The following is an 11,101-nucleotide window of genomic DNA, read 5'->3' on the forward strand; positions in this document are numbered from 1 at the left end:
TTATCCAATCTAACCAACATCTGAGGAATATGACACATTACTTGTCCTTTCTGCTTTGTGCTCTAGAGTGGGAAGCCATGATGCTTCAACTTTTTGTAACCCTCTTGCAACTGGGAGGCAAAAATCCTGGGGATGAAATTTAAGCTGAGAATGGGGGTGAGGGGTGGGGGCTGGGAACAAGAGCCTATATTCTCAACCATATTGTTGAACCATCAAATCAACCCCAACATTGCTCATTTCCAGACATCTAGTTAAGGAATCAGTAAATGTCTGTATAACTTAAGCTATTATTACTTGAAGTCAAACACATCCTAAATGATACAGACACCAGGTGATTGTGAAATGCACTGCACACCCCTTTCACAGATGCTCCCTAATCCCCCTGCCCCCACTGACTACCAACGTTAGGGACTGTGCCAAAGCTCTTTGAGATTTCAAAATATATGGAAATTACCCTCCTGAGACATTCCCCCCACATTCAAGTAGAAATTCATAATAAATAATCACTGTCTCAAGCTAAACACAATTAATTTACAAAAATATGTTGAAGAAGAAAAGACCAAAGACCACAGCATTATGTCATTTGTAAAATATTTCCACTTAAATTATTGAACTCTTAGTTTAAAAGATCTGCAGCTAGATTTGCTGAAACTGCTTTCTCCAAATTGTGGTGAGCAAAACATTTCTACTATCTTGTCAACCCGCCCCCACCCTCTGTCCAGAACCTAGATTATATCTCAATGACTCTTCCCTTCCATACAGACAGAGGATTAAGGATCCTCTCCCAGACGGTTTTTCCAGCTTCTATTGCACTGTTGCACTGTCCTCACCAAGGATTTTTCAAACTAATCAGACTGCAGTATATATTTTTATATGGTATTAGTAGGAAGCTTTAACATAAGATACATTTATTATGGAAACAATATTACATTAACATTGATTTTTAAGATGTAAATTAAAAACTCACTTCATTCTATCCACAATCAAATATCTATTTTCATATTTCATTAGTCTAATTTTATGTGTCATATGGTTTTTCACTTAACATATAAATATTTCTCTGTAAATAAATAAATATTTCTTTTACCAGGATGTTTGTATATAATATCTGTATAATATTTAGGCCATAAGGACATTGTTTTCACTTTTTTTAGGGTTATAAACAATGTTCTAAAGCACCTCTTCCAGTATTTTTTCTTCTTTTCATTACTTCCGTAGCATAAATTTCCTGGGCCAAGAAGTAAAAAATCTGAGACTTCTTAATACATATTGTTATACTGATTTCTAACAAGATCACAACCATGTTACAATACTTCCAGCAGTATATGACTATGTATTTTATCTTCCCAGAACTAGGTGTTTTACATATTTTAAGCATTTTTGCCTGCCATAATTATTATTTTAACTTGTATTTCTTCTATTACTAGTGAGAGTGAACTTTTTCTCTTATATTTCTTACCTTGCATTTATTGTTATTTTAATTATCCCTTCATGATCTCTCACAACTATTTATTGTGAGCTCTTGGTGGTAAACACTTAAAAGAAAACATATTGGCCTAGTATGTTATTAAAATATTAACTCTTTTATGACATATCTATGTATATATTCATTGAAATTTGGAATTAAGATCTACAGAGGCGGTATTCTCTTTAAAATGTAGCTTCTTTATAATTGCGCTTATGTAGGTATATACCTTGCTTTAAATTATTAGTTTCTGTTTAGGATGTGAAAGAGCAATTTCCTATGCTCTGTCTTTTACCATTTTCAACATTTTGATCAGTGCTTTAGATAAGAGGATGGGTGGTGAACTTATCGAACTTAGAGATTCCATGGAGTCATTTAAGATAGCTAATACCTCCGTCTAAGCCATCTAAAACAATGAACCAATTCTTTTAAAAATGTAATTTCATAGAAACAAGTATAAAGTCTAAACCTGGAGTCTAACAACTCAACTGTAGAAGTATTGATATAACACAAAAGAACTATGCTTAATAGCAACACACACTTATTACTCACCCATTAAAAAGAATGAAATAATGTCATTTGCAGCAACATGGATGGACCTGGAGATGATTATACTGAGTAAAGTAAGTTAGACACAGAAAGAGAAGTATCATATGTTATGGTTTATATGCATAATCTAAAAAAAAATACAAATGAATTTATTTGCAAAACAGAAACAGATTCACAGTCTTAGAGAATGAATTTATGGTTACTAAGGGGAAAGGGGTCAGGGAGAGGGATAGATTGGGAATTTGAGATTGACATGTACACACTGCAATATTTAAAACAGATAACCAGCAAGGACCTACTGTAAAAAAAAATAAAATAATAAAATATCAAGAAGGGTCAGTTGGTAGCAAGCTTAATACGGTTGAAAATTTGCCCAAGACCTTATGTGATCCTACAACTTTATTAATCATAATCACTATGGCTCTGCACCCTTCAGACCATTCCTGGAGTACTGTATCTAGTCTTGGGACATGGGCACACAGGAGCTTACTCTCTAGAAGAATGAGGTGGGAGACAAAATGACTCAACACTAGGTCATGGAAAGAATGGACAGATAGTTTGGAGTATTTTGTTTGGAGAACAGAAGTCTCAATAGGATATTATTAATGACTCTCAAACATTTTAATATTTGCATATTCTCTCTAAACAGGAAGCAACTTGATTAGAAAAAAGCACCCACCTCTAGGCAAATGAATTAGAGAAAAGTACCCCCGCCTCTGGGCAAGTAGAATGTCATACTATGGCACAGGATATGGCAAAGGAAATATGGGTACATTTCAGTCCACACTTGTCCCCTTTGTCACTCATTTTTGTGCAAAGATCAGTCAACTTTATGCAGTGGCCCTAGCTCTATGATAGGGTCAGCAATCTATGGTCATGGACCAAATCAAGCCTATGGGTTGTTTTTTTAAATAAAATGTTGTGGATGAGAGCTACATTCATCTATATTGCCTGTGTCTGCTTTCCCACTACAATGGCAGAGATGAGCAATGTAAATAGGGCTGTATGTCCTGCAAAGCCTCAAATATTTACTCCTTGGCTTTTTACAGAAAAAGTTTACTAACTCCTGCAATATAATGCTTTTTTAAAAATTATTAAGTTATGCTTGACATATACTATTAGTTTCAGATGTAAAACATAGTGATTCAATATTTTTATACATTTTGAAATCATCATCACAGTAAGTCTAGTTAATTTTCTTCTACTCACAAATACAAGGATTTGGAGAGGTGGGCAATTAGGAATTTAAAGGTAGGTGTTCATTTTTAAGAAACAGATTTGGGGGGAAATTTTCACTCCTTGATTTTCCCAGAAGCAACCATTTTCAATACTAGCATTTTCTCTCCATGTTTTGAAATAACATGTTTATACTGATATTCCTTGCTTCCTTGGTTTTAGATATTATTCATGTAGTTCTTACTATATAAGATGGGGATTCTCCTTTCCTCTACCTCTTAACATATTTCTATCACATATTTTTGCTAAACCTGTATCTGGCATTTACACTGCCATGACTATGTAAATAAAGCAAACTTTCTAACCATTGAAGCCTTCAAAAAATGGAAAAATATCTTGCAAGATTAGCAAGTTCCTGTAAATATCTGGAAGGCAGATATTTCCTTATTTCTCTTTATATCCCCAGTACCTGCTACAGCTGCAGTATATGTGAGGTAATCTTTAAATGGGAATGTTTATTGTGAAAGAGTTTAGCATTTCCTATTTCCCGAGAAAGCATCAGAGTAGCCTCATGGGGGAAGTAAAATCAGAAGTGTGTTAGATTTCCTGACTCTTAGTTGTGATTGGAGATCATAGAGAATGATAGATAAGAAGAAGAGTGCTACAAACTCTCCAGGGCTTCAGGTTTCCAATGGCATCTGGAGGTTGCGAAAGTGTGGATGGATATGGCACCCACATGTCACAACGTGTGGCTGCGGTGGCTTGGATACAAGTGAAGAGAGGATGTCTAGGAATGGAGAGTCCTTTAAAAACTAGGAATAAAACCACCACATGACCCCGCAATCCCACTGTTAGACATATACCCTGAGGAAATCAAACCTGAAAAAGATACGTGTACCACAATGTTCATTGCAGCACTATTTACAATAGCTAGAACATGGAAGCAACCTAGATGTCCATTAACAGATGAATGGATACAGAAGCTGTGGTACACACACACACACACACACACACACACACACACACAATGGAATACTACTCAGCCATAAAAAGAAACTCATTTGAGTCAGTTCTAATAAGGTGGACGAACCTAGAGCCTATTATACAGAGTGAAGTAAGTCAGAAAGAGAAACATAAATATCATATACTAATGCATATATATGTAATCTAGAAAGATGGTACTGATGAATTTATTTTCAGGGGGACAATGGAAAATCAGACGTAGAAAGCAGACTTAAGGACACTGTGGGAGGGGGAGAGAGAGAGGGTGAGATGTATGGAGAGAGTAACAAGGAAATTTATGACATCATATGTAAAATAGATAGCCAATAGGAATTTTCTGTATGACTCGGGGAACTCAAACATGGACTCTGTGACAGGCTGGAAGGGTAGGATGGGGAGGGAGATGGAAGGGAGTTGTAGTAACGATGAATCCTTCATTCACTCGACTGTACATTTATTGAATCTATCAATTTGTCTCTCAGTATAAAATAGGGGAGGAGAAGAGGGTGTTATTTTTTATTCAACAGTGCCAGCCTGAGTTAGATGCTTTACCACACTTATTTAAGTAATATACCATGAAAACCAAGAAGAAACCAATCTGAAATTTTCTTAACTTTGAGCATTGGTTATAACATTGGTTTTCAGTGACAGGACATAGACTCTCCCAAGATCTTCTATAAGATGAATTCCAATTTTTATATAGGACTATAGCCTTGGCGCGGGGTTGCGACTCTACAAAAATGCTTCATTTGAACCTGCACAGAATTATAGTAACCATGAAACTTTAAAAGAATTACAGTTCTCTGGCTGTTCTTGAAAAATGTTACTCCTGTCACTACTGGGTCCTCTTTCAATATGGTCACAAGGCTGGAGCTGAGGCTTTGTAACCTATATGCCCTCAATAATGTGTGAGTCTACAATCCTTGGACTGTATGAGATTTCAAGATTGTTAGATCAAAGTTTATTGTCTTAATACTGGTGGTACTGCTTGTCCCCACTTCAGTACTGACCAAGTTTTGGCTAGCTTCAGGAACTGAAGTCACATTCTGGTGACTTGAAAAGTAGGGCTTATATTGGGAATAATACTAATAGAGAAGACTTTTAACACATGTGATGGACACAGCTTTGTCGTGGTGATGTCTAGCACTTCACTTTTTTTTGACTCTGCCTTCTTGAAACCAGTCTTCTGTTTTTATTTGCTTATTTGCAAAATGTTTGGACAGTATTTATGAGGCAAAAGCCCTGATAGGCATCAATCCTATTGAAAAGGTAGGGCAGAAAGTCAATGGAAAACATATTCTTTTAACAGGATACCAATGAGGATTACATTAAGTAAATGATTAATTAATGTTAGAAAAACTATTACATAGTACAGTACTAAAACCACCGGACAACATTTCCCTGAATTCTGTAAGGATCTTTGTAAATCACTAAAAATACGCCTCGATGAGAAAACCAGAAACTCCAGTGCAGAATCATGTGGATAACAGTGTGCTGATACCTGGGAACTTGTTTTGTTACAACTATCAGCATTACTCCTTATGTAATATTTTATCCATATCTGCCTTTTAGCACTTAACACAGTATTTTGTAGTTTGTTTCCGTGTTTCTTTCCTAAAAGTCTTTAAGACATGAATCAGGTTCAATTTCCTTTACATCCTCAGCTCTTAACGGAGTACTTGGTATTTAGGTGTTCAGTAAATATTTGTTGAATGAATGAATATATCAATTCATTAATCATACAACAGGCAACTTTTGAAGTAATTAACTATTACTACTCAGATGTTCACATTTTAAAACTTGTGTCCTGAAATAACCTGAATGATTGGTCTCTTCCTTAGTTTCAAGCCCACGCTCCTGCATGCTTGTGTGCACCTCTGTGTGCACGCACATGTGCATGCGCATGCTTTCCCTACCATCTCCTCTCACTTGGCATCCTCTGAAGATGTTTATGCAGCTGACGTCAACCCACAGAAGACTTGACAAAATGCCCAGCCTGGACCATGAAGCTTACAGTAGTTACAGTTCACTGCAGTAAGTATGAAGGGATGATTCTCAGCCAAGAACACGAGGATTTCAGTGTGGTTTCTTGAGTCTTAAAGTGAGAGACTTCAGTTGATGGCAGTAATAATCTGCTTGTCCAAGGTAAGGTCCTACCAGGGGCAGGAAACCCTTGCGCCTAATCAAACCTGTAGTGCCCTCCAACCAGGTCACTCTTAAACTCCAGCATAATTTCCTTAACTGGCCTGTAGAAATAAAAAGCTGCTTCTCACAAGCTAGGTTCCCTGGATCTCCCATTGAGATGGCAGATACTATTACCTACTGTGCCACCAGGACCTTCCTGCTACATCATCTACCTGTTACATAATAGTGACTGGGTGTGAAATATACTAGCTGCATTTGTAACACTGACCTGACTGTGGGCCCTCTGTGGGCACACCCCCATCATCAGAGTGGTTTGTTGACTTAGTGTACATCAGAATCACCCAAGGAACTTGATAAACATACATTCTTGGACGCCTACCCCTAGATATTCTAACTTAATAAGTCCAGGATGGCGCCAGTTCACCGTCCAATTTTAGCAAGCACCTCAAGTGATTCTGATCAAAGTAGCCCACAGATAATGCTTTGAGAAACTCTTCATTAGAGACTAAATTACGCTTTATTATTTACCTTTTCTACAGCAGCTATCCACTAGCAATCTTTCACTCCCCTTTCCCTGATCTCCACAAGTTCTTTAGAAAACTTCTTTGGTTGTAACTTAGTTTTCTCTATAATCTAGGCACAGACATAGAGCTATTACCCTTCTGTTTTTAAATAAGTCCCCCATATGCTTTCCTGTAGACCAGCAGTTTTTGTGCTATGCTCCACAGATATTCAGGATTGTATGAAGACCTTCTAAGGGATTTTAAATTTTTCATATGTGAAGAAATGTTTTCCTTTGATGTGTTGCTTTATTTGAGACACACAAAATATGTACAATTTCCACAACCTAAAACAGAAAAGGAAAAACAGCCAATAGAATGGTTGACAACTTCATAATACAATACATATTTATGAATGTTTGCTTAATTTCAAATAAATACTTAAAAACTTGTGTTTCCCTCTACAAAACTTCCAGGAAAATTCACAGTTGACAAAAAGAGTTAAGTCAGATAAGAATATATCCTAGGTTCACTGCACAGCAGACAGGCTTCCCATAAGTCTGATTGCTTTGCAGCTGTATGCTCTCCAATCAAAGACAGGCTTTAATCTTTATAGCATCAGGGGTTCAGCCTTCATCTGTAATATTTGAAGCATAAGAATTAAAGGCAGAGTAGAGTTTCCAGGACCTACATTTTGATTAAACCAAATTCTTCTACGCTCCTATGCTTCCTGTTTTCAAATACTTTTCATTCTTTTGTGAGGATTTGGTCCATTAAGATGTCTGAAATGTTCATCCTTTGGGCGTGCTTAACAAAAAGCCCGGCGTGGTTGGTCTGCCAGAGTCCATCCCCTGTGAATGAAGCTGAATGCACTTGAATAAGCAGTGATGTATGAATACCCTTAAAAAGAAAGGCACTGGTGATGGAGCTTCAGCTCCATTCTAAGTACTGAACCCTTCAAGATGCAATGGAGCAGTCTCTGCCAAGTCAGATGACCACACAAACACAAACCATCAGCTCTATTTACATAGCCAGAGGAAAATGGAGGAGAATGAATGCATGCTCATGATGAGGTTTTAGTGTATCTTTCAGAACAAGTCAAGCTAGCTCAGCAAATATTTATTGAGCACCTTCTATGTGCAAGAGTATCAGTGAAAATATTCGTATTACTGAAGGACCAAGAAATCTTTTCCATTCACTGAGGCACAACCAAAACTCCAAGCTTGTCTCCAGAGAACCTGATGGAGAATTGTCTGGTTCAATGTGAGATGGTCCTATTGGACCCTCCCCAACCCCACACCATGAGAGTGTGATTGAAACAACTGGCCCAGGGATCATATTAGGTGGGAATTTCCTGTGAGGGATGGAGTCCAAAACAGCAAATGGTGGTGTTTTTTAAATTGCTGGTTACAAATCAATTAATGCCACAACCCAACATGTGTTTAAAAAACAGAATAGAACAGAGAAAAGGAGAAAGTGTCAGCATATTACAAATAGTAAAGCTAAGCACTGCTTCATGAAATATGACTTAGTTGTGTGGGAGGAGAGACAGGATGAGTATGCCTGTGTGCATGTGTGTCTGTGTGCCCTGTGTCTCTGTGTGTGTCCTAGGTTATTACATGAATATATTCAGATGGTGAGTAGAGGTCAAGAAAAATTGAAAGCCGTTGAACAAATGATTCACTAAAATCTTTTCCAACACCAAGATTCCACAGTCCCCAAATTTTCTAACTTCCACGTGATTTTTAAATTACCTTGTATCAGTTATACTTGTAAACAGTTTTAAAACTCAAATAATTCTACAATTTAAAAAACAATCAAAATTCTAAATGTTACCTCTTCCCTCCCCAATTTCCATGCCCTAAGGAAAGTAGTAAAAGCTTACATTAATTTAGAGGTGAGACTGTAAATTCTGTTTATAGCTGTTATTCATAGTTAGCTCCATATTTCAAAATATGGATAGTACGCTTATACTATTCTTGACTTGATTTGTTGAATCTTAGAAATTATATATTTTTTTCTATGAAAGATGAATACTGAGCTCTCTTACATCACACACACACACACACACACACACACCCTACTCCAACAGCTAATCCCATTTCTATTAAAATTATCTAAATCAATTATCACTATGATTAAACGACTCTATGACTTATTTCCAGCTGAACAAGTAGGATAATATGATTATATATTTTTGCTTATTTTCTGTTATCCTGGAGTTATATATAGCTTTTTTTTTTTTTTCATTTCTTTAGCTTCCACGTATATCTCTTACTCATACATAGACTTTCATAAGAGCTATAAATACTCTCTTAAGACTGTTAAACACATCTGGCAAAACATCAGTTTCATTACTTCTTAGACACCTCCTCTTGACCTCCTCAGCCTTCTTGTGCCAAACTGAATTAGTGTTTCTCTTGACCTGATTCTCTGCTATCATCCTGGGTTCTCTCTCTTCCACCATTGTGAATTCCCTTTATCTTTTTCCTAGGATGGATTTCCTCAGATATCTGGATCTTATGTCATCATCTTCTTTCTTGGTTTACTCCTTTGTTTAGTGGAATACCTCTTCCTATAGTTTCTTTAAAAAGAAGGTGCATGTGAGTTAAATCTTTGGAGAGCTTTGTACCTAACTCTCACAACTGATTAAAAGTTTGACTGGAAATGGAATTCTGAGTTGGCTATCACTTTCCCTCAGCATTTTAAGAAGACTGTTCTATTTTCTTCCAGTTTCCAATTTTTCTGTTGAGAAATATAATGCCATTTTGATTCCTGAACCTTTGTATATGACTTGTTCTTTATTTCTGTAACTGTTAGCATCTTCATTTTGTTCTCGAGAGGCATGAAAATTAATGATTACAATAGTTTGCAGTTTGTTCCCCATGCATCATGCTGGGTGCTTAATGTGAAAACTCAAACCTTTCCATTCTGGGAATTTTTCATATTATTTCTTCATTTTCTCCCTTCTACTTTCCTATCTTTCTATTTCTAGAACTTATTCCTTCGGATATTTTTCTTACTATTTTCTTCTTTCTTCCTAACTCTATTTCTTTCCTGCCTACTGAAATATTTCCTACCTTTATCTTCTAACCTTCCATTTTTCATTTCTGCTATCATAAACTTAATGTTAAGACACTGTTGTCATTTTCTGAATGTTTCTTTTCATGCAAGTATTATCTTCTCTTACCTTTCAAATTTTCATTGTAATTTTCTAGTGTTTTCTGCTTCCTGCCTTGTCTATGTAGCCTCCAAATTTCTTTTTTTTTTTTTAAAATTTCCCTTCAGTTCTGTATACTGTTTTTCTTATTGCTATGTAGACGCTAGGTCATGTCACACTCTTTCGACCCCATGGACTGCAGCATGCCAGGCTTCCCTGTCCTTCACCATCTCCTGGAGTTTGCTCAGATTCATGTCCATTGAGTCACTGATGCTATATAACCGTCTCATCCTCTGCCACATGCTTCTCCTTTTGCCTTCAATCTTCCCAGCATCAGCAACTTTTCCAATGAGTCAGCTCTTCTCATAAGGTGGCCAAAGTATTAGAGCTTCAGCATCAGTCCTTCCAGTGATTTCCTTTAGGATTGACTGGTTTGATCTCTTTGCTGTCCAAGGGACTTTCAAGAGACTTCTCCAGCACCACAATTCGAAAGCATCAATTCTTTGGTGCTCAGTTTTCTTTATGATCCAACTCTCACATCCAAACATGATTACTGGAAAACCATAGCTTTGACTATATGGACCTTCATTGGCAAAGTGATGTCTCTGTTTTTTAATATGTTGTCTAGGTTTGCCGTGTTTTCCTTCCAAGGAGCAAGCATCTTTTAATTCCATGGCTGCAATTACCATCCACATTGATTTTGGAGCCCAAAAAAATAAAATATGCCACCATTTCCACTTTTTCCCCATCTATTTGCCATGAAATCACAAGTCTGGATGCCATGACCTTAGTTTTCTGAATGCTGAGTTTTGAGCCAGCTTTTTTACTCTCCTCTTTCATCCTCATCAAGAGACTCTTTAGTCCCTCTTCACTTTCTGCCTAGGGTGGTGTCATCTGCATATCTGAGACTGTAGATGTTTCTCCTGGCAATCTTGATTCCAGCTTGTGAGTCAACCAGCCGAGAATTTCATATGATGTACTCTGAACATAGTTAAATAAGCAGGGTGATAATATATAGTCTTGACATACTTCTTTCCCAATTTCAAACTGCTGTTCCATGTTTGGTTCTAACTGTTGTTTCTTGACTGGCATACAGGTTTCTCA

The sequence above is a fragment of the Cervus elaphus genome, chromosome 18 (assembly GCF_910594005.1).
Source record: "Cervus elaphus chromosome 18, mCerEla1.1, whole genome shotgun sequence".
NCBI lineage: Eukaryota > Metazoa > Chordata > Mammalia > Artiodactyla > Cervidae > Cervus > Cervus elaphus.